Raw genomic sequence first — 25,493 nt, 5'->3', positions numbered from 1 at the left:
CTTGGGTCAGTGGGATGAATTCCCGAGCCTGCCTTCAATTGGTCAATTGGTCAGCGGGATCCATACCCGAGCCTGCCATCGCTTGGGTCAGTGGGATGAATACCCGAGCCTGTTTTCATCTGTCATTTGGTCAGTGGGATGACTACCCGAGCCTGCCTTCAATTGGTCAATTGGTCAGTGGGATCCGTACCCGAGCCTACCTTCCTTTTGGTCAATGGGATGAATACCCGAGCCTGCCTTTAATTGGTCAATTGGTCAGTGTTGTGCAAGACTTTTGTAGAATTTCAGAAGGAGAGACAAACGATTTCTTCTAAAAACTGCCCCAGTGTAATGCGATTGAACTATCGGACCTGTAAGAAAAGAAATAAGGATAGATAACACCGCCACCATTCGATCAACCCCTTCTTCAAGAGATGTGTAAACATGAGTATTTTGGACTTCTTTGTTGACGTAGCGAGCACTCCAACCTTGCCCTGTGAACAATATCAAACTTCTATAATTTCTCGTACTTAACCCAACATATCATTGAGTATCCATTTATCTTCGATAACTTATAGGGATTGCCATTGATAAAAACAAGAGGAACTAATAGGACCATAAAACACATGAAAAAAATATTCTAATTGCATGTAATGATGAAAATTCTAATAATATAAACACAACTATCCCCTTTATTGAATGAAGAATCATTTCAAATAAATAAACTTATATACTCAAATTCAAAAAGCTTGTGTTTGATAAATCGATCATTTGAGTTCTCGAACTAAAGTGCCACTTTTGACCCTTTGGATATCAATCTTCGGAAGTTCAATGCTTGACGAATAGAACCACAATGTGAGGAGAAATTCCAACGAACTAGGTCACCAGCTCTTCGGATCCAAACCCACTTTTCCTTATGAAACCCTACCTCAGCGCCCTTTCGGGTTTTCACTAAGGTTGCCCCCGCCCATTGTTGTTTTTTCTCTCTTTCTTTTTCCTTTTTCTCTTTTCTTCTTCTTTCTTTTTCCTCTTTTTTTTTTCTTTTTCTTTTTTTTCTTTTTTTTTCTTTCTTTTTCTCAAGGTGCCCTTGCGGGTTTACACCTAACAAACAAATCTTGTCTACCGCCCGCACTAATTCAGAAATGCGTTTTGAAAAACAATGGCATCAGTGTAACAATCCTTCCCTTGCAAGATAGGTGAAGGTGTTTTCTTGACATCATATGCCATTTGATTAGAAATTATCCTAAGAAGGCAATGTAGAGAACAGAAGTCAGGACTTTTGGTTTCTGTAATAGGGTCTGGTGGGGTGCTTAGAAAAGGTTGAGGCTTGAAGGCGAATTTACGAATGTTTAGATTTTCTGAGATCGCATTTTCAAATTAACTCTACTAATAATTGCCCCAGTTTATTCTCAATTGAGATTTTCCTTTAATTTTCTTCATTTTGTTCCTCTGTCACTTATACCCCTTTTTTCTTTTTTTTTTTCAACTCGAAATTTGCCCCAGTGTGGGGTTTGCGATTCTTAGGGGTTGCCAAGCGAAATAATTTGCTCTGAAGGCTCAAAAGGGATAACTAGGGGTAGAATGTTTGATTGAAAAGGAAGAAGGCCTGACTTTTCATTCCATTCTTTACATCAACCTTAAAAGGAAAATTCCATTTATCATATGAAAAATTTCTTACACATATCCGAATTGATTGGTTGAGGGAACACTTGCCCATCCATTTCTGCGAGAATGAGTGCTCCTCCGGGTAAAACTTTCTGGACAATAAAAGGGCCTTGCCAATTTGGTGCAAATTTCCCCTTAGCTTCCTCTTGTACTGGCAAAATGTGTTTCAACACCTTATCTCCTTCTGTGAATATCCGTGGTCGGACCTTCTTATTGTAAGCACGGGCTACCCTTTTTTGATAGCATTGACCATGACAAATGGCATTTAATCTTTTTTCATCAATTAAAGATAACTGCTCGTGACGTTGTCTAATCCAATCAGCCTCATCTAGCTTGGCCTCCATTAAAATGCGTAATGAAGGGATTTCGACCTCGGCTGGCAGCACTGCTTCCATCCCATACATGAGGTTGTAGGGAGTTGCCCCAGTAGACGTCCGTATAGCAGTTCTATATGCCATTAATGCATAAGGGAGCTTCTCGTGCCAATCACGATGTCTTTCAATCATCTTACGGATTACCTTCTTCAAGTTCTTATTCGCGGCCTCAACAGCTCCATTCATCTGTGGTCTATAAATAGAGGAATTCCTATGCCTGATTTTGAACTATTCACACAATCCATCTACCATATCATTGTTGAGATTTTTGGCATTGTCAGTGATTAATGTCTCTGGTATTCCAAAACGACAAATGATGTGCTTTCTTAGAAAGTCCGTCACCACCTTTTTAGTCACATGCTTATAAGATTCAGCTTCGACCCACTTGGTGAAGTATTCAATTGCCACCAGAATGAACCGATGCCCATTTGAAGCGGGAGGGTCAATTGCTCCGATTACATCCATACCCCACATCGAACATGGCCAGGGAGCAGTCATACTATGCAATTCTGTGGGGGGAGTGCGCATAACATCTCCATGCAATTGACACTTTACGCATTTCCTGACAAAAACTACACAATCATGCTCCATAGTAAACCAAAAATATCCGGTCCTCATGATCTTCTTTGCTAATAAATGGCCATTCATATGTGATCCGCACACTCCACTATGTACTTCTTTCATTAGGTATTCTGCTTCATCTTCATCAACACACCTTAGAAGGCCCAAATCTGACGTCCTCTTGTATACAACCTCTCCGTTTAGGAAAAATCTGGAAGACAATCTGCGCAAGAAGCCCTTAGCAGTTGTATCGGTCCCAGGGGGATAGGATCCTGTTTTGAGAAATTCCTTGATATCGTTGTACCAGGGGCGGCCATCGGAAGACCTTTCCACAACTAGGCAATGAGCAGGCTTTTCTTGTAGATGAATCTGGATAGGGTCAATTACCAACTCATCCGGATGTTGAATCATTGAAGATAAAGTGGCCAATGCATCGGCAAAGACATTTCTGACACGGGGAATATGCCGAAACTCCAAACTCCTAAATTTATTTGCTAACTCCAGTAAGCTGCAATGATAGGGCAAGATCTTTGAATCCCGAGTGATCCACTCCTTGAGAGTCTGATGTACAAGCAAATCTGAATCGCTGAACACTAGTAAATCCTTAATCTCCATTTCTAACGCCATTTTTAACCCAAAAATGCAAGCTTCATATTCAGCCATATTGTTGGTACAGAAAAATCGGAGTTTGGCCGAACCAGGGTAATGCTTTCCTTCAGGCGATACTAGAACAGCTCCAATACCAGCCCCGAAGGAATTTGATGCACCGTCAAAGAACAACCTCCACTCCGGGCATTGATCATTCATATCTTCTGCTATACCCACGAACAGGGCCTCCTCATCCGGAAAATAAGTGTGAAGCGGTTGATAATCATCTTTCAACGGATTTTCAACCAAATGATTGGCCACAGCCAGGCCCTTGATAGCCTTCTGCGTGGTAAAAATAATATCAAACTCCGAAAGAATCATCTGCCATTTTGCCATACGTCCTGTCGGCATAGGCTTTCCCAACAGATATTTCAAAGGGTCGAAGCGGGAAATGAGGTAAGTAGTATGACTGAGCAAGTAATGCCTCAACTTTTGTGCGGCCCAAGCTAAAGCGCAGCAACTCCTTTCCAGAAAAGAATAGTTGGCTTCATACGCAGTGAACTTCTTACTGAGGTAATAGATGGCTTGCTCCCTCTTCCCCGATTCGTCGTGTTGTCCCAATACACACCCCATAGCTTCGTCCAACACCGATAGATACATGATCAAAGGTCGTCCAGGTTTAGGTGGTACTAAAACTGGAGGGTGCAATAAATAGTCCTTGATCTTATCAAACGCCTGCTGGCATTCTCCACTCCAACGCAATGGCACATTTTTCTTCAATAATTTGAACAAAGACTCACACGTATGGGTCAACTGAGCGATGAACCTCCCGATAAAATTAATCTTCCCTAAAAAACTCTTTACGTCCTTTTGCGTTCTTGGTACTGGCATTTCACGAATGGCTTTAATCTTTGTCGGATCTATCTCAATACCCTTCTTACTGACAATGAATCCCAATAACTTTCCGGCAGGGGCCCCAAATGCACATTTTGCAGGGTTTAGCTTCAAATCATATCTTCTCAATCTTCCGAATAACTTTTCCAAATCAATCAGATGATCCTCCGCTCTCATGGATTTGATGATGATGTCGTCCACGTAAACCTCCATCTCCTTATGAATCATATCATGGAACAGGGTGGTCATGGTCCTTTGGTAAGTGGCTCCGGCATTTTTCAATCCAAATGGCATTACCCGGTAGCAAAATGTCCCCCATGGCGTGATAAAAGCAGTTTTCTCCCTATCTTCCTCTACCATTAAGATCTGGTGATACCCAGCGAAACAGTCAGCAAATGATTCAATCTCATGCCCTGCGGTATTGTCCAAAAGAATATGAATGTTCGGCAACGGAAAATCATCTTTCGGGCTGGCTTTATTAAGATCCCTGTAATCGACACAGACTCGCACTTCTCCACTTTTCTTTGGAACAGGTACAGGGTTTGAAAGCCAAATGGGATAATGAGACACCATAATGATTCTAGCATTGAGCTGCTTCTCGATTTGCTCCTTAATTTTGAGGCTCATGTCTGGCTTAAACTTGCGAGGTTTTTGTTTCACTGGTGGAAAATTCGGATCGGTTGGCAATCGATGGACCACTATATCTGTTGAAATTCCAGGCATATCATTATAGGACCAGGCAAACACATCTTGAAACATGGTCAAAAACTCAATCATTTCTTTTCTCTGTTTCTTATTCAAGTGAATGCTAATTTTTATCTCCTTAACCTCAATCTCAGTGCCAATATTAACAACTTCTGTTTCTTCTAAGTTCGGTTTGGATTTCTCCTCATACTGTTCAAAATCCTTTAATAAAAACTCAGATTCTTCCTCGTTATCACTCTCGTCTTGAATTTCGGATTCCAAAATTTCAAAGTCGTGAGGGATATCGAGATCACAATCATCAAATTCCAGAATAGTGATATCCAAAGGGTCAATGTGTTTTATTTTTGGCCATCGAAATTCCCTGCAGGAGGGAAGGAGATCACTGGTCCAGTTCTTCATTGCTTCAATAGGCACCTCTGGAAATCCTGGGTCCTCCAACGGCTCCCCTTCAGAAATAACCCCCACAAATAGCTCAGATAATCCAACCTCCACTTCCTCGATCGGGTCTACTTCAGATCTAATCACCTCTGATGGGTAAGGAAAAGTACAATATAATGGTGGGATATTCATGATAAGCTGCCTCCCTTCCTTCTCCGCCCTTTTGCGATCCGACATTTCTTTCTTATCTCTGGCGGTAGGTTGAAACCCTAATCCAAAGGTATGCTTCTTTCCTTGAAGTTCTATTGGCTCCAAAACCCCTTGTATGTTGCGCCCAAGACCCTTGCCTATTTCATAACCTCCTCGAATTAGCTCCTTGGCCATCATAACACTGGCTTCAGGTAAATTCACTTCCACTGCCGCCTTGTCCTTGGATGCCTTACCCACCGAAACAATGTCAGCTACATGGTGAGGGGAAACCAGAGTTTTTCTATCGCCATCATCTTCCGATGTAGGATTGATGATCATAGTGCAATCTTCCTCAGCAAATATCGTAATCAACTGGCCATTCACCACAAATCTCAACATTTGATGGAGTGAAGAAGGTATAGCGCCTGAAGTATGAATCCAAGGCCGTCCGAGAAGAACATTATAAACACTTGAGAAGTCCATGACTTGGCACATAACTTGAAACTGGGCAAGTCCGATTTTCAGCACCAAATCCACTTCCCCCATTGATTCCCTTTTCGCGCCATCAAATCCTCTCACCACAATGGCAGATGGCCGAAGTTTAGCTTCCTGAAATCCCAACTTAACCAAAGTGTTCCAAGGACAAATATTAAGAGCAGACCCATTGTCTATCAAGACCCTTGGCAATAACTTCCCATTACAACGGACTGAGATATATAATGCTTTATTGTGCCCAATCCCATCCGAAGTCAAATCTTCATCAGAAAAAGAAATTTGATTTGAAGCCAAAACATGTTCTACTACATGAGTGAATTTATCCACAGAAATATTCTTAGGCACTTGAGCCTCAGTTAGGACCTTGAGTAAAGCTTCTCGATGAAGTTCCGAGGTTAGAAGCAAATTCAATATAGAAATTTGAGCGGGCAACTTATCCAATTGCTCGACCACCTTATACTCACTTTTCTTCAGCATCTTAAGGAAATTGAAGGCCTCTTCATCAGTCACAATTGGTCTTGTCGGAACAGCATTTTCTTTCGCTTTTGAGGGCTCATCAACTGCGGGTTCCCCTATGATTCTTCCAGATCTAGTAATGGCGTCCACTTCCTTTCTGGGCACCTTTTGTCCTCCAATTAATAGCGTGGGCTCGCTATAATTCCACGGGACCTCTTGTAGATTAATAATAGGAGGTTGCTCAGGCAATTCAAGTACCACAAGCTCCGAAGGCTCACATTCGAAAGGCACCATTTCCAGAATAAACGGACCCGTATTTTTCTTGATTTCAGGAGCTTCTTCCTCCAATATGAACGGTTCTTCAATGACCCTTACTGTCCCAGCTTCATCTATAATAAATTGTGTAGGTTCCTCAATCCCTTCATTACTAGTAATAACTCCTACGGTGTCCTTGTGTGTAGGAAGAGGATTTTTGCTAACATTTGGACCTTGTTCGTCCCTCCTCCTCAGGACTATGTCTCCGGATTCGATCATGTCTTGAATTTTATGTATAAGCGCCCAACAATTAGCAGTTGAATGTCCAGGAGCTCCTGAATGGTAGGCACAAAATGATTGGGGATCATAACCAATAGGAAATCCTTTGGAATAGGTTTTAGGAGGTATAGTGCCAATTTTCCCAGCAGCTTTCAATTGCTCATACAATTGGTCAACGGGCCGACCTAGATTGGTGAAGGTTCGGTATGGGGTTGGATTTTGGGTATCACTGGCTTGTTGATAGTGGTAATTTGGGTTGTAGAGTGGAATAGGTCTTGGGTTGCAAGGAGGGCGCGGTCTAATTTGGAAGTTTGGTGGGGAAATGTGAAATGGCGTTGGCGGTGTGTTTGGGTAATTTGGTCGAGGACGGGGGTGGTTGATTGTGGTATTGTAAACAGGTCGGGGACGCGGTTGGTATAAGTAATGGGGTGAGTAGGCGGAATTTTGTTGGTATCTAGGCCGGGAAGAAGAACCTTGGTTCCAAACAAAGGAAGCTTCCTCGTCTTTCTTCTTAAACTGAGACTTTTTACTGCTGCTGTTTTGGTTTCGCATAGCTTCCAACTGCGACTTCAAAGCTGAAACATTAACAATCTTGCCTGCTCTCATAAACTCATCATACTCTTCCAACTTATTGACAATCTCTGCAAAGGAACAACCAGTCATACGGAAAATCTCTTCAAAGTAGGGCGGTCATGCGCTTTGATGAACGTGCGAACAATTTCATTTTCGGTCATGGGAGGCTCCACCTTGGCAGCCAACTTCCTCCATCTTTTCGCATACGTCTTATGGTCCTCCGATGGTTTCCTCTTAGTTCCCTCCAACGTGGTCCTCGTCGGAGCGAGCTCGCAATTATATTCATACTGCCTCACAAAAGCAGTCGATAAATCCATCCAAGATCTCATATCCTCAGGCTTCAAATTGGCGTACCAATCTAAGGCGTCGCCTTCCAGACTCTCGGGAAATAAGCGCACAGGCAGATTCTCATCGTCTATTGGTCTTCCCAGCTTGTTTGCAAACATCCGAAGGTGGGTCTTGGGATTGGCAGTTCCGTCATACTTGGTAAACTTAGGTGCTTTGAAACCCACCGGCAATTGCATATCCAGAAACAGGCACAACTCGTTGTAGTCTAGACCTCCTTGCTTGCTCAAACCTTGGCTTTTCCTTATAAATTCCTCAAACTTATCCAATCTCTTTAGTAAATTCTGGTCCACGGGCACAGATGACCCCCCAACTTCAGCTTTCCCTTGAACGGCGGTATCTAGGGTGAATGGTTCAGCGGTGGAGTAATAATGTGATCCTTGTGGTTCGAAAGGCATGCTCATAGTAATGGGCGGATAATTCTGGGAAATTTGGGCATGAGAAGCGTTAGTTTGGATGTTAGGTGCATAAGTAGGTGGTGGGCCATGAGTGGGATAGGTAAAGGCTTCTTCAGGTGGATTCATAACTTGTGAAGTAACAGAGGTTTGAGTATAAGGTAAGAGTATGGGTTCAGATTGGCCAGGGGGTAAGGGTTCATGTTGTTGCTCACCGCTAGCACCACCAGTGACCAATTGGTCGATCACGCGCCGTTGGGCCATCATTTCAACGCTTAGCTCATTAAATCGGTTTAGAACTTCGCTCAGCTGAGCTCCCAGATTCGCCAAGTCAGTTGCCGATGTTGTTGCGGGCCTATTAGATGATTCTGGATGGGTACTCGTGTTTACACTATCTCTTGAAGCTCGGCTACGCGATCGGGTGATAATGGGGCTTTTTCGGGTAGCTATATTTGCAATTACTACCTGAGAATACGAAATGGCTTGCTTTTAGATTTTAGCCCTGGCTTGGCTTTCCCAGCAAAATAAAATAAAGAAAAAGAAAAAGACAAGAGTTAGTAAATATCCGGAAAAATTCGGATGCATGTCCTATTGGGGGCCCTTTTTGCGCCAAGGGTAGGCCTAGTATGATGCAACACCTTCAAAATGGGACCCGTAACACAAACCTGTTTTTGACAACAATCCTAAATGAGTGCAAAAGAAAAATCACTTTCATTGATAAACTTGCCAATATTTACATCATGTCATGAAGACGATTCCGTACAAGATTGCCAAAACTTCTGAGCCTATCTAATACAGAGTCCCTGGTTTCTCTAGCATATGGAATTCTAACATGTTCAGCTTGGTCATACAATTCTCCGCATTTCCTTTTCAACTCTTGATGCTTTTCTCGTTCATTTTCATACAATTGCTTGTTTTGCTCCGCTATCCCTTTGTATGTTTCGACAGACTTACTTAACTGCAGAATTTCCTTATCCTTTGCTTCGATAATGGCTTTCAACTTTTTCACCTCCTCGGCTGGCTCATCTTGTTTTCCTTGTGCAGCGGATCTTCTTACCCAGTCTTCGTACTGTGGAGTTGTCAAACTCTTTTGCCTGAGTTCCGGGACGTATTTGAAATACTCGTCATCAGATAGCATCACCCATGCCTCAATAATCTGGTCTTTCATAGGGAGCTCGCTTGGGCACATTCCTCTATTGAAAATGATGGTAAGTTTACCCACATCAACCATAGGCGGCACTCCTTGGGTACGTCCTAACTGTCTGAGGAACCTCTTCGGGGTGTATGCGGTAATTCCTTAGGTACCCAGTAGGAGAACAGAATCTGACACTTTAGTGCGGAGTATTGGCCTAAAGCAAATCGTCCAGTCTAACACCCACCTAATGTCTTGATCCGGCAGCATCTCTAAGTATTCGATACATTCAACTGCATTGTTCGGCAGACCCTCTCCATTGACTCGCTTATGATGCGTGATTACCCAGTTGTACCCAACTACTGGCAAACTTTCCGAAACGGATGCTCGTCTCTGAAAATGTTCTAGGGCCCAGATATGCAAAACTATATTAGCCCCGTAAAAGAACTTTTTCCCTTTCTGGCAGTTGGTACAAGCTAGAAAAATGTCCGCAAGGATAGTCGGGATTATGGTGCATTGTTTACCTCAGATTCCTGAAAAGAGGTCTTGTATAACCTTTGCTACCTTGAAAGCTATTTTCTGATCTCTTCTTGGGAAGAAATAAGCTCCAGCCATAACTATTCCATACACCACTGGCCTTTTGCGTTCCCAAACATCCTTGGATGTGAATGAAAAATCCTCCCTATATCTCTCGAACCCGTTTCGTAGCGCAAAATGCTCAAACAAAATGTTCACGGCGACGCCCTGATCTGACCCTCGCAATACCGACTCTTTCAATCCTATGATCTTGCAAAATTCTATCTTGTCTGAAATGGACGGGAAAATCAAGGCGGGTCCATGCAAAGGTAAATTGAAGAGGCCAGCTATTTCCTCAAGTGTCACTGTCATGTGCTTATTGCCTACCCTAAAGGCCAAACATTCTGGATCCCTTAGATGTACTAATGCCTCTACTAGATAGCCATTGGACTTGATCTCCTTAAGGTCTCCAATCGGTCCTAAATGTTGAGCTATTTGATGTAATTCACTGGGTAGCATAAGGGCAGGCCATCTTTGAATCTCGACCGATGGTATCAACAACTGGTAGATTCGACGGGGGCAATCCATCTAAAAATGGAAAAGACGGGTTTGTCAATTACCTTACCTACGAGTCCCAATATCCGGTTGGCAAGAATTTAAACGTGCAATCCCTTGAAGGGTTATGTACCCACGGGAAAAATCAAGGTGAGTTTAATCCTAACAGCGGGATTCCCTAAGTGGCATTCCCTCTATGGCTCATGCATGATGCCAATTTATCAAAGCGAATAAATATGCAGTATACAAAATGTAACCTAAAGGGACCCCTTTTGTCGCCGGGGTGAGCCTAGAATGAAATGTATTTATGGTGCTAATGGGAAGTATTGAATTTAAACGTGTCACATCAAATAGGGTAGGCTCCAAGAGAGTACCATGCCAGGACTCTTATTTCCTTAGGCTTATGAGTGCAATGAAGACAAAAAACCAATAAAAGTTAGTTCAATCAGATAAATACACATAACACATTGTAGCAAATCAATACAAAGAGATAAAGCAATAAAAGGAACAGAGGGGTTGAACCCCTCCCCTCGTGAATAGTGCCCCTAACAGGGTAAGGCAGACTCTATCCTAGGTAAAACTATCATGGATGCATGAGGCTGTGATACGAGTCAAGCTATGCGATCAGATAAGGTTCAAGTCCCACTAGGACTGGTTACACGAGATCGAGCAGTTCATTCAGCTTCACCACAGCAAAGACGTTATAAGGCACAGACACGCTTTATAAGGATACGTCTTCTGCCATTTAATCGATTCACCATAGCAAAGTCATTATAAGGTGTGGGCACGCTTTATAAGCTCAAGTCGTCTGCCCATCTAGTCACATTTGCTATTTTAGTTAAGTCGTTTGTAATAAGGGCTTAATGGTCCATAGTCTTGCTTTAATTACCTAAGCGATGACCTCATAAGGTTATTTACCTAAGCGATGACCTCATAAGGTTGTTTACCTAAGGGATGACCTCATAAGGTTTGGTCAAGCCCACAATTCTTAGTCTTATGGAAATAGTCAAGCCTACAATTGTTAGTCTTAGTCAAGACCACAACTCTAGACTAGTTCCACATTTAGTTGTTCATCTCTATGTAAGGCTATAAATAGCCCACACTTCCAATGGTTTTAGGCATTCAATGAATAAATCAGATTTTGAGAGTTTTCTTGGTTTCTCCAAGGCTTCTTGAATACCTTAGAATTTCTCTAGGTGTTCGTGACTTATCAATCTAGAATCGCACTAGGTTGTGGCGTCTTCTACCATTATACCAAGGTTCGTTAACCACGTGATTAACGGGTCATCCGCTCCAAACTTGGTGTCCTCTTGTCGATCCTGAATCTAATCTTTTACGGGTTTCGTCACAAGGTTGGCGACGTTCGTATCAGTTGGTAATCAGAGCTAGTTAAGAGGTATCACGTTATATCCCTTTATTTATTTCCTTTCGAGTCAAGTTGTCCAAAATTCTGTTTTCATGTTCTAAGTTTGCTATCCGCAATTTCCAGATTTGTTGCATCGTGTTCTTGCGTTATTTTTCCAGATTTGTTGCATCATAAACTTGCGTCTAGTTGTTGTTAATTGCTGTGGTTAGCCTTGTTTGGTCCAGCCTTTCTTTTGTGTCTTATTCTTGATTCTTTGTTTGTGTTTGTGTCTTGTTTCTATCCTGTTATATCCATTTAATTCCAGTCTTTTGTTCTATTTGATCATCCGAGGTTACTGTTCATCCGAAAAAAAAAAATATAGCTGGCTGACCTTACAAAATTCTTGAAAATCTGTCTTGATCAAAACTTGGGTTTCTTGAAGTTCTTGATTGTTTAAAACCACAATCTTGAAGTTCTTGGAACTTTAGTTGGGATTCTTGAAGCCAACCAAAATCTGTCTTGATCAAATCGTGAAATCTTGGATTGTTTTGGGAGGAAATCATCTTCAATTTCGTGTGTCTTGAATTCTAGAAATTAACATCTTGAATTCTTGAAAGAATCTTGAAGTTTCTGGGTTTTGGGAACCAAATTTTGGTAACAACAAGGCTGCAAAATTCCAGCTGCCAAAATCCTTGTCGTTCTTTCTTTCTTGATCAATCTTCTTTATTGATCACCACAACAATCTTCTTTCTTGATCAAGAACATTTAAGCCACAAAATTTGACTCTTGAAAGCCTCCAGAATTGACCATTGATAAGAAGAAGAATGTTCAGCCATGAAATTTGACTCTTGAAAGCCAGCCTCCATAAGCCACGAAATTTGACTCTTGAAAGCTTCCAAATTTGACCATTGATTGTGATAAATGCCTTCCTAAAAGCTGACCATCAAAAAAAAAAAGAAGAGCACCAAAACAACCACCAACCCTACTCCAATTCCAAGTTGGATTTGATTAGTTTAGTCCAACTTGAATAAGGCTGTCCAGATTTACTTCAATTTCATTTTTACAGCCTGTTAAATCCTTTTTGGGATAGGAAAAGGGGATTAGTTCCGGAATAATCCAAAAATTTCCACTATCCATTATTTCCTAAATTGCTGCAACAAGAGCAAGTGTTGGTGCACTCTTTAGGCAGTTGTTATTGAGTCAAATCTTTATAGCTTTCTTGAATCAGTTGTTCTGATTATTTTTTCCAGTAATTTCCAGCCAGAGTAGTGTCTAAATTTCCAGCTCTTGTATAGCTAGTTTTTGTGTTGCATAACTAGTAGTCCTTTTGTCGTGCATCTGCGCATTTTTTTCCAACAAATTCCAGCAGATTATTTTTTCCAGTTCTTTTGAGTCATTTTTGTCTTATACCTCCTCAAATTTCCAGCTTATAACGAGCCACATTTGAGTAGATTCTTGTGCGAAGCTAGTTGAACTTTTCAGGGAAATTTTCTACTTTCTTCAAGGAAGCAAGCAGAACCTTGAGAACATTAGAGTGTTTTAAACACTTGAGTGATACACGAGTGACGAGTGTAAACATGTGAGCTTGTGTGGTAAGGAAAAATATCTTTTGTTTCACTAAATTTTTGCAGGTTTCCTCAATACATCATGGCGAATACGAGGCATTTAAAAGCTAGCTTACAACATCTTCTTCCTGATCCTAAGGGAGTCGAAGAAGTGGCATTACGTGGTGTAAATGAGCAGTTGGACATCGTCAAATCTCAGTTGCATTGTTGGTTTTATACTCGTTGTGGTGTCAAAGATAAAACATGCAGCTTGGCCATTGATAGGAGTTGTGAAGTCAATCTTGCAAGCGCTATCATGGTTCACAAATTAAATCTTCCAACCATTGATCATCTTCAACCGTATAAGTTGTCGAGTGCTCATGGTGATGTTTGGGTTACTAAACACACACTTGTACCTATTCAAATTGGCAAATATGTGGATGAGGTGTTGTGTGATGTAGTCCCAATTCAAGTGACACATGTGTTGCTAGGTAAAGCGTGGATGTTGAGGCGAGAAGTTAAATATGATAGACATACTAATAAGTATTCCTTCTTATTTAATGGTCGTCGTTCTGCACTTGTACCACTTATTTATGACCAACTTTGTATTGATCTAGCATACATGAGAAGTGAACATGAGCGTTATAGTATGAAGAAAGAGCTAGATGAGGGAATTGTGACTGATGAGGTAAAATCTGAGGGAGTTGAAAAGGAGAAAGAGGCTAAGAATAATGAGAGGAAAAAGACAGCTATTGAGCATGAGAAAGAGATTGAAAAATCCAAAGTGTTGACTGAGGAAGCGAAAGAAAGAAGGGATAATGCACTGATTTTAAGTTTCAACAAAAATGAGAGTGAGGGGACTTATTGCCATTCTAACAACCTTAACATTGCTCTGTCTAGTGTTCCTTGTTTTGTGCAGGTTAAGCAAAGTGCAATCGTTTTGATCTTACAATGTTCCATCCCAAAGACGCTTGTGCAATTTGCGAGTTTCCATGGAGTTTGTCTTCTAGGAGTTAGATCAATTTGGTTCCCATTCATGGAATCAGATAATTTCAATGCTGTTCACGTCTTTGGAGGATCAAACTATGTGTACCCTCAAGACCTTAGAACCGACCATGTTCCACGAGTTTACACAAGGAGCGAGGTCTTCAATGGTCACTACAATACCTATGCTCATCTTGCACCTAGTCCACTTGAAGCTCCAACTTCACCAAGTCAGCTTCCATACTTTGCAAGCTTATTCAAGTTTGAGGAGTATGATTTCATAGGATCTACATCGCATCACTTTGAGGATCCTTACCTCATGATCATAAGCGATCAAGTTGGGCATACATTGAAACTGGTTCGTGAGATTCAAGGTTCAACAATGTTTACTTTCTGATACGAACGTCGCCAACCTTGTGACGAAACCCGTAAAAGATTAGATTCAGGATCGACAAGAGGACACCAAGTTTGGAGCGGATGACCTCAACCCGTTAATCACGTGGTTAACGAACCTTGGTATAATGGTAGAAGACGCCACAACCTAGTGCGATTCTAGATTGATAAGTCACGAACACCTAGAGAAATTCTAAGGTATTCAAGAAGCCTTGGAGAAACCAAGAAAACTCTCAAAATCTGATTTATTGATTGAATGCCTAAATCCATTGGAAGTGTGGGCTATTTATAGCCTTACATAGAGATGAACAACTAAATGTGGAACTAGTCTAGAGTTGTGGTCTTGACTGAGACTAACAATTGTAGGCTTGACTATTTCCATAAGACTAAGAATTGTGGGCTTGACCAAACCTTATGAGGTCATCCCTTAGGTAAACAACCTTATGAGGTTATCGCTTAGGTAAATAACCTTATGAGGTCATCGCTTAGGTAAATAAGCAATGCTATGGACCATTAAGCCCTTATTACAATGACTTAATTAAAACAGCAAATGTGACTAGAGAAGGGTCACACATGGTTCTCTTTGACGTGCACTACATGGATGGCTTTCATTCCTTCATGCTCAAGTCCCTCAATGACCTTGGGGACAATTTCTTGGCCTTGTATCTCATGAACAAGTCCTTGGAGTTCCTCCCTCATCTTCTTAGCTCGTGCTCGAGTTACGGGTCCTAGGGGAACTCGAATAGTTCGCAATGGTGTCTCTTGGTTCGTATCATCCCCCTCCTCTTCAAAAGGATTTGTCCTCAAATCAGCTTCATCGTCTGCAAGAAAAGGAGATAGATCAGAGACATTGAATGTAGCGCTCACATTGTACTCACCGGGTAGGTCCAGTTTGTAAGCATTGTCATTGATGCGCTTGATGACTTGGAACGGCCCATCTCCTCGGGGAAGTAATTTATTGCGCCTTTGGACTGGGAACCTTTCCTTGCGTAGATGTAACCACACCCAGTCACCAGGTTCAAACACAACGCGTTGGCGTCCCTTGTTAACCCGTTGAGCAACTTGGTCCATCCTTCGCTCAATGTTTAGGCGTACCTGCTGGTGTAATTTCTTGACAAAATCTGCTCGTTTAGCACCATCCATGTTAATGTGCTCAGAAGAAGGTAAAGGTGATAAGTCTAGTGGTGTTAAAGGGTTAAAACCATAGACTATTTCAAATGGTGAAAAATGAGTAGAACTATGCACCGTACGATTGTATGCAAACTCAACATGGGGTAAACACTCTTCCCAGGTTCTAATGTTTTTTCTAATGATGGCACGCAAGAGTGTAGATAGTGTACGATTGACAACCTCAGTTTGGCCATCAGTTTGTGGGTGACTAGTAGTAGAAAATAGCAATTTGGTACCCAATTTTCCCCACAAAGTTTTCCAAAAGTAACTCAAAAATTTGACATCCCTATCAGAGACAATTGTCCTAGGCATGCCATGCAATCTAATGATTTCTTTGAAAAATAAATCAGCAATGTGCGATGCATCATCTGTTTTGTGACATGGTATAAAATGTGCCATTTTTGAAAATCTGTCAACAATAACAAAGATGCTATCATTTCCCCTCTTTGACCTAGGCAACCCTAAAACAAAATCCATGGAAATGTCGGTCCAAGGTTCCTTAGGTACAGGTAAAGGACTATAAAGGCCATAGGGTTGAAGTTTAGACTTAGCTTTGTGGCAAGTAATGCATTTAGCCACCATTCGCTCCACATCTCGTTTCATCCTTGGCCAATGGAAGTGCTCTTGAAGGATAGCTAAGGTTTTAGCCACGCCAAAGTGTCCCATCAAGCCACCTCCATGTGCTTCCCTAACAAGTAAAGAGCGAATAGAGCAGTTAGGTATACATAGTCGATTGAGGTAGAAAAGAAATCCATCAAGGATGTAGAATTTACCTTGAGTTGCTGAACCACAAGAGTCATAAATACCTGAGAAATCTGGGTCATTGGTGTATAACTCTTTAACTAATTCAAATCCTAACAACCTTGCATCAAGTTGAGTAAGCAAAGAGTACCGACGTGATAATGCATCAGCAACAACATTAGTTTTCCCCACTTTGTACTTAATCACATAAGGGAAGGTTTCAATAAATGCAATCCACCTAACATGACGCTTATTCAACTTGTATTGTGACTTAATGTGCTTAAGCGACTCATGGTCAGTGTGTATGACAAATTCCCTTGGTCTCAAGTAATGTTGCCAAGTTTCTAAAGCACGGATTAAGGAGTACAACTCCTTATCATAAGTGGAATAGTTCAAAACTGCCCCATTGAGTTTTTCACTAAAGTATGCAATTGGTTTGCCCTCTTGCATTAGGACAGCTCCAATACCCACCCCAGATGCATCACACTCTATTTCAAACATCTTGTCAAAGCATGGTAATGCAAGTAGTGGTGCATGTGTGAGTTGATGTTTAAGCATTTGGAAAGCACGTACTTGAGCATCTCTCCACACAAATGGCTCATTTTTCTTAATTACAGCAGTTAGAGGTGCAGCAATGGTACTAAAATCTTTAACAAATCGTCTATAAAAACTAGCAAGACCGTGGAAGCTACGTACCTCACCCACCGTGCTTGGAGTAGGCCATTCTCGAATTGCTTTAACCTTCTCCTCGTCCACTTTGATTCCCTGTTTACTCACAACAAAGCCTAGGAAGACAAGTTGATCAGTACAAAAGGAGCACTTCTTAAGGTTAGCATAGAGCTTTTCCCTTCGAAGTACATCAAGAACAAGCTTCACATGTTCAACATGCTCATCTAAGCTCCTACTATAAATCAGGATATCGTCAAAATATACAACTACAAATTTTCCAAGGAATAGACGAAGTACATGGTTCATCAATCTCATGAACGTACTAGGTGCATTAGTTAGTCCAAATGGCATAACTAACCACTCGTACAAGCCATGTTTGGTTTTAAAGGCTGTTTTCCATTCATCCCCCTCTTTCATCCTAATTTGATGATAACCGCTTTTTAGATCAATTTTAGTGAAAATCACAGCACCATATAGCTCATCTAACATATCATCAAGTCTAGGAATAGGGTGACGATATTTTACCGTTATTGCATTAACGGCCCTACAGTCAGTGCACATTCGCCAACTTCCATCCTTTTTAGGCACCAAGATGACGGGAACCGCACATGGGCTCAAGCTTTCTCGTGCCCATCCCTTTGTTAGAATCTCTTCGATTTGGCGTTGGAGCTCCTTTGTCTCATCTGGACCCATTTTGTAGGCTGGTCTGTTAGGAAGTGGGGCACCTGGAACCAAGTCAATTTGATGCTCAATTCCCCTTATTGGTGGTAGTCCATTTGGAATCTCATCGGGAAAGACATCCTCATAATCCTGCAAAAGAGAGACAATACTAGATGGTAGAGTGTTAGTAAGATCACTTGTAACAACCAACACCTCTTTGCACAAAAGTACAAAGATGGGTGTATTAACACTCAAAACTTTTCTTACTGCATTGGCTTTTATCAATAGATTTTGCCTTTTCTCTCTCTTTTCAATTTTGGCCGGCTCACCATATGTTTTTTTCCTCTCAATTTTCTCGGCCTTATCATTTTCTGTTGAGCTCTCGGCTTTTTCTATTTTTTTCTTCTCATTCTCGAGCTCACTTTCCTTGATCAAGCTTTCTTGATCTTCACGAACTTGAATAGGAGTGAGTGGCACAAGCACAATCCTCTTCTCGCCTTGCTTGAAAGAGTATTTATTAGTAATGCCATCGAATGTAACTCCCTTGTCGAATTGCCATGGTCTCCCCAATAGTATGTGACATGCTTGCATAGGGACCACGTCGCATAACACCACGTCCTCATACTTTCCAATTCGGAAAGGTACTTGGACTTGCTTGGTCACACGAACATCCCCGCTATCGTTCAACCATTGCAAACGATACGGTGTTGGATGTCGTAGAGTGGGTAGTGCTAGTTTCTCCACCATCAAGGCACTAGCAACATTAGCACAACTACCTCCATCTATGATCAAACTACATACCTTGCCTTTGATATAGCAACGGGTGTAGAAAATGTTCTCCCTTTGTGCATGGTCAGCGGCTTTCACTTGGGTTGCTAAGGCTCGTCTGACAACGAGTCCAACTCGTTCATCGATGGGCAATGCTTCCTCTTCTTCCTCTTCTTCCTCAAGGGATGGCAACTCCTCCTTCTCATCTTCATCATCAGTGAGAAACTCACCATTGGGTAAGATGATCATAGTGCGTTGGTTCGGGCATTGGCTAGCAATATGCCCTCGGCCTTGGCATTTGAAGCATCTAGTATCTCGATTTCGCCCCAAGCTCAACTCAATGGCAGTCTTTGGTGTTGCTTTAGACTCCCACTTAGTCGTATCCGGCCTCGGTCTTGAAGGGATGGAATTACTCGGCCCTTTATCCTCTTTCTTTGGTGGTGTAGTTCGGGGATAAGAGGGTGAAAAGTTGGAGTAACTCCGAGTTGAACCCTTCCTCTTAATCCTCCTTTCAATCTTGATGGCCTTCTCCACCAAGTCCCCAAGTTCCACATAGTGGTGTAACTCCACTTGATCAGCAATTTCGGGCCTTAATCCGTTCAAGAAGCGTGCCATTGTTGCTTCTCGATCCTCCATGATGTCTGCCCGTAGCATGAGTATTTCCATTTCCTTGTGATAGTCCTCGACACTTCGTGCTCCTTGGTTGAGGGTTTGAAGCTTTTGGTACAAGTCACGGTAGTAGTGACTTGGTACGAAACGCTTCCTCATTAGTCGTCTTAGCTCCGTCCAAGTTTGTATGGTAGGTTCACGACTCCTCCTTCGACTAGTAGAGAGTTGATCCCACCACACAACGGCGTAGTCGGTGAATTCGACCACGGCCAACTTGACCTTTTGCTCCTCCGAGTAAGTATTGCAATTGAAGACAAGTTCAATCCGCTTCTCCCACTCTAAGTAGGCATCGGGGTCTGATCGTCCTTGGAAAGGCGGAATTTTCATCTTTATGCCCGGAATGTGGTCATTTGAAGGCCTACCTTCACTCTTGGACCTACTTTGCTTATGCTCATAGTTGTTGTCTGAGTTAGAGTCGGTAGACTCATGTGCATAAGCCTTTCCACGGCTGCCTTTGGAGCTTCCATGAGACAACTCTAAGCTGTCAATGCGTTGGTGCATTAGTTCAAGTTTTTGGTCCATCATGCGTCCCAATTCGCCTTTGATTGCTTCTGTGAAAAGTTTAAGATCAAAAGCTTGGGAGCTTGCTCCCCCCTCGTTAGCCATGGTAGGGTAAAAAAAATAATAATGGAAAGAAGCAAAGTTTATCTCGCACACTTCCTCACGTGTTTACTCTCGCTCTCGTGTTTGAACACTCTAATGAACTCACCAAGGTATTTTCAAGGCTCCTCGGTCAACTCCTCGAAGAAGTTAGAACTCCTTCTAGTGTGGATCGACTTACCAACCAGGGTCACAAGATTGTAGCACTTTGAACGAAAAAAAAACAAAAGATGAAGAGACTGACCACGACTCAATGAATGACTCAGAGTTGAATTTTAAGGATCCTAGACAAAACTCTACCCAAAACTGGAATTTTGAGCTGCTGGTTGCTGCATTTCTGGTCAGTGTTTTGGTAGGTAAATGGACACTTAGAGGATTCAGAATGACACTTAAAACTGACCTAATGATGCACAAAAATTTCCAGAATTAATGATTGGACAGAAATTCCCCAATGGTTGCAAAGATGGAATCCGAATGGAAGATGAATTTGTGTTGCGGTAGGACTGTTTTGGAAACCCAAGGCTGACTTTTCTTCCTTAATCCTTTGGAAACAAGGATTAGTCTTCCTATTTGCTGGTTCCCATAAATTCTAAGGTCAAGTTCAAGATTGGAACTGATTTGGTTGTTTTTGGGAACAAGGGTGGAAAATTTGACTTTGAACAGGTTGGAAAATTTGACTTGAATAGGTTGGGAAATTTGACTTGAATAGGCTGAATATTCTTCTTCTTCCTTTGTTTTTGTTTTCTAATCAGCCAAGAAGAGTCAAATTTCGTGGCTAAAATGTTCTTAGTCAAGAAAGAAGATTGTTGTAGTGAACACAAGGATTTTGGCAGCTGAAATTTTGCAGCCTTGTTGTTTACCAAGATTTGGTTCCCAAAACCCAGAAACTTCAAGATTCTTTCAAGAATTCAAGATGTTAATTTCCAGAATTCAAGAAACACAAAATTGAAGATGATTTCCTCCCCAAACAATCCAAGATTTCACGATTTGATCAAGACAGATTTTGGTTGGCTTCAAGAATCCCAACTAAAGTTCCAAGAACTTCAAGATTGTGGTTTTAAACAATCAGGAACTTCAAGAAACCCAAGTTTTGATCAAGACAGATTTCCAGGAATTTTTGTAAGGTTAGCCAGCTATATTTTTTTTTGTATGTAAACAAGAACACAAGGTAATGACTAGATAGGACTTCTAAAACCCTTGCTACAAACTGATTTTTTTCGGATGAACAGTAACCTCGAATGATCAAATAGAACAAAAGACTGGAATTGAATGGATATAACAGGATAGAAACAAGACACAAACACAAACAAAGAATCAAGAATAAGACACAAAAAAAAAAGGCTGGACTAAACAAGGCTAACCACAGCAATTAACAACAACTAGACGCAAGTTTAGGCTGGGGCTCACTAATGCATCTAGACTTGATAGGTTTTAGGTCCCCGAGCCTTCAAACTTGGAAACCAAGAGTCATCAATCCCAAGGTTCTTTGTCAGTGGCTCGAGCGATTCCCCAGACATTGCTACGCACACATCGTGTCACGGCTACATGTCATGAGTGAATCTATCGAAAATCCTCAACCTTCAATTAAAAGCTAAAGGCTATGAACCCAAAGTTTAAAATGGAAGATTGAGTGACCCCACGGATCAAGCTACGCACACATCGTATCGTGATCACAAGTCCAAGTGAGTCGCCTAAAATCCTAATAGGGAGGAGTGGCGTGACAAGCCACTAAAAGAAAAATAAATGAGGGGTGAAAAATTAAAGCGTATGCACGTATGCTAGTGCTCGTTTGGAGGGGAGGGATCAAGAACCAACGCGAGGCTCTAGGAAAATATCCCCCCACCCAAATGCAATGGAAGGTGCGAGATCACATCACATAAATAAACCATCCATCCACCACATCAATCGTACGCAAATGGGTAAGGGAGTGAGTTGATACGCACGAAATGTAAAAAATCCTAAAAAGGAAAAATGCAATCCTAAACATCCAAATGTAATATATAAGAAGGTTAAAAGAAGAAAATAACCGACTAAATCAAATGCTCGGACTTTCTAAGTCTCCAGTGGAGTCGCCAACTATCGCGCCCCATTTTTTATAAGAAAAATAAATGGTTTTAAAAAAGTGAATTTTTGATTTGAAAAATGAATTTTTGATTTAAACAGAAAAATGGGCCTAAATGGGACTTGTAATGCGACGATTTGACCCAAAATAATAATTTAAAAAGGGTTTTTTAAAAACAAAATCGGAGTCGCCACTTGGTATAGAGTTAAGGCGTTGACACCTAAAAATGAATTTTTCAAAGGAAAGAGTAGAAAAACCCCATTTAAGCGACTCCTAGTCTACGTAAATCAAAGAAAAAGGTTCGGGAGTCACATTTGAAGAAAGGGAAGGCAAGGATAAAAATCCGAGGCACCCTTTCGACCTAGCCAAGGCTAGTTGCGTGATTTAGTCAAAGATTTTCTTGTTTTAACCTAAAGATTTATCACATTTGGACGCACTATATGAATGCAAACCCTAGACCTAGGGGGGCATCGGGGGTCAAAATTTCTCTTCAAAGTTTGAATGATGCCAATCACATTAATTGTGATGCCCAATAATGACCCTTTGGAGATGTCACGAATAATTCAAAAAATATGAGACTCTAAGAAAAGAAATAAAATAAAATAATTATACAAATATACATGTCTTAAAGGAATGCATCATGTCGGGTATGGGAGACTAATGTTCGTGACTCAATTTTCCCTTTAATAGAGGGAATACGAGCGTGCTAAGGCTAGAAAGCCAAACTCGTCCATATCCTATATTCAAGGGGTTATTCCCTAATCTAATCAAGCAAATGAACTAATCTACCCCCCTAATTTCCTAAATGAGATGCAAATCTAAATGTTATATACATAGGGGTAAGGGATATTTTATTAGGGGAAATATTATGTGAAAATGATAAAGATCCTAAAAATGGAAGAATATGCATGAAGTGTAATGTAATCATACAAACATGATCTAGCGAGGGAGGTCCCTAAGGGTCTAGTATTGGACTAGCCCATGTCTATGAATCCTCACTAGCATTGGACTAGTGGGAAATCGGAACAAAGAGCCACAACTAGCGTTGGACTAGTGTGGTGACGGGAAAGGAATCACAACTAGCGTTGGACTAGTGCGATAACGTCATTAATTGATTATAACCTCATTAAAGCATAATAAAGCGAGTAAACACATAATGTCACATAAACACATAACACATAATCATGATATCTAGATGCAAAACCCTAAGAAAGCGATAACACATAGCACAAGTCACACAAGCGAAAAGAAAGCGAATAAAACCCTAGCTATTACATTTGAGGGGGGGCCCTACTACAATCTAATGGGGGAAAAAAATAAGATTAAATAAAATAATCCTAACTATTACAACTTGGCATTTAAATGCCTTTCAAATAATCAAAATGAACTAAAATAAATATACGAAATTAAGACGACTAAAGCGAATAAATAAATAAAATGAAAACATTCAAAAGGCTTGCAATTAAACACATAAATCACATAAGTACACATAGGGTCAAATAAAGTAAAAATGAGGAATAGAGTGTACCTCCCTTGAGTTGGTGTCCTAATGAAATGAATTTACTTATTTACCCTCCAAAATAAAGAAAAGGGTCAAGGCATCACTTTAATTAAGAACTAATTACATGAAACAAAAAAATTAAATACAAAAGTGAAAATTAAACACAAAGTAAAAATTAAATATGGAACAAACCATTCATGTGTAAGCAAACACGGTCCCAAATAAAGAGTTTCAAGAGTCTAAAATGGAATACTAAATTTAATGGTTTAAGGTGGAATCCATCACAATCAAATGCTAAAATCACAAAAGAAGAATGGAAAGTTATTTATTACGATTAAATGACAAATTTAGCTAAGAAAATTTAAATCAAATGGAAACCAAGACTATAAATTCTTCCAAATTATTAAGCTTTCATTATTTTATCCTAAAAAAAATCCATTGAAATCTGTCCACAATTCACATGAAAATATATCAAGGCAAACTATCATGTAAAAAGGGATCCAATTGATTAATCTTTTCAATCTTATGGGCAATAGAAGCATTAAACACAAATCAAGGGGTCAAAGTGCGATTTTCGAAGCATCTTTCCATGCAAACTTCATGCAACCACCGAAAACACTCTCTGCAACAAACCATTACTAATGAAAGCTTTCTGCAATCAAACAAACTTTCGGCAGGCAATTTCGCACAACACTTTTGGACTAATCCCAACCAAACATGGCTAACATTTCTTAGAAATGCAATTCATGGAAGCATTTCATGCAAGCAACAACGGCGAAACCAGCTTCTGCAACCGAGAGTGCAGCTTGTTGTAGACTCATTTTCAAACTCAGATTTCGAACCAAACACACAGCTTTGCTCGAAAATTTTTCAACCGAAAATCATAATTTGAAACTAAGCAACAAGACACATAACTTCAACATCCAAACAAGCAAGAAACATAGAAGATACTGACGCAAAATTCTGGAAGAACATTCATGTAAATGGTTTGGCAACCCGAAATTTATTTTCCAACAAGTATGTGATCCTGATTCAAGTGGTTTGGACTCCAAACATGCAAACTCAACACCAATCAATCACTGCCCCTTTCCACACCAAATTAACCATCAAATTAGGATGGCCAAGGCTTGGTGAGTGGTCATGGAGAAGAAAACAACAAAACAGATGCATCAGCCTCTGCTCTGCTGCGCATTTTGCCGCTTCATACTAGCATGGATGAAATGCCGAGAACAAATGTGCAAAAACTTCATTATTCATCAATCAAACTCACACATCTGCAAACACAAATCCTAACATAGCTTAAACATGGATGCCTGCCCCTAACTATCCCAAACGAGATGATCCAGGCCCAAGAAAATAAGAATAACAACAATGCAGCAAAGAAACTTAGCAGAAACGTACGTTCATGCCGTTTTTCACTCAACCCAGATGTCTCATGCCATCTCAAGCTAGAATCAGTAAACTCATCAACTGAGATACATTAGAAGCCGTAACCCATTCTAGTGAACATCCTTAGCCGTTGAAAAATCACACAAAGGACAATAACATGGCAGTCGCAAAGGCAAGGAAAATGAAATGAGCTTCTGATGGAACCAACAGTGATATCATCAGGAGCCAGAAACAACAAAAGTTCCCTACCACATAATCAAAGAAAACAGACCAAACCCATACACTAAGCCATTACAAGATGCAAAAGACCGCACAACAGAAGTGAAAGAACCAACAAAAAGACGGCAACAAACAAGGAAATCAGCACATCTGAACCAGCGCAAGCAAGACTGCATTTTTCTAACGAAAATATGAACTGAACCCTTCTAAAATGTAGAAACATCACCATGAAAGTTAGCCTTCCTAAACCTATTGCCCAAATGCCAGATTAAGCACCCACAACAGAAAGTGAATTCTGAGTTGAGAGGGAGTGACTTGCAGATTCAAATTCATTCACAAATCTTGAGTTCGTTATTAACCAGGAGAAAAACAGTAAAACTCTACCCAATAGGTCATAAAAAAAAATCAGATGCAGTGATATGGAGCCGGAATCTGAATCAATCAA

General features: G+C 40.8%; 1 pseudogene; it reads right to left on the bottom strand.

The window, feature by feature from the left end:
• Nucleotides 1–1,637: 1,637 nt before the first annotated feature.
• LOC140005573 (uncharacterized) lies at nucleotides 1,638–7,481 on the bottom strand (annotated as a pseudogene).
• Between the last annotated feature and the right edge of the window lie 18,012 nt (nucleotides 7,482–25,493).

Source organism: Coffea arabica, chromosome 4e (assembly GCF_036785885.1).
Source record: "Coffea arabica cultivar ET-39 chromosome 4e, Coffea Arabica ET-39 HiFi, whole genome shotgun sequence".
In the NCBI taxonomy this organism is placed as follows: domain Eukaryota; kingdom Viridiplantae; phylum Streptophyta; class Magnoliopsida; order Gentianales; family Rubiaceae; genus Coffea; species Coffea arabica.
The sequence above is the reverse complement of the archived record's forward strand: the minus strand, read 5'-3'. Positions and strand labels throughout refer to the sequence as shown.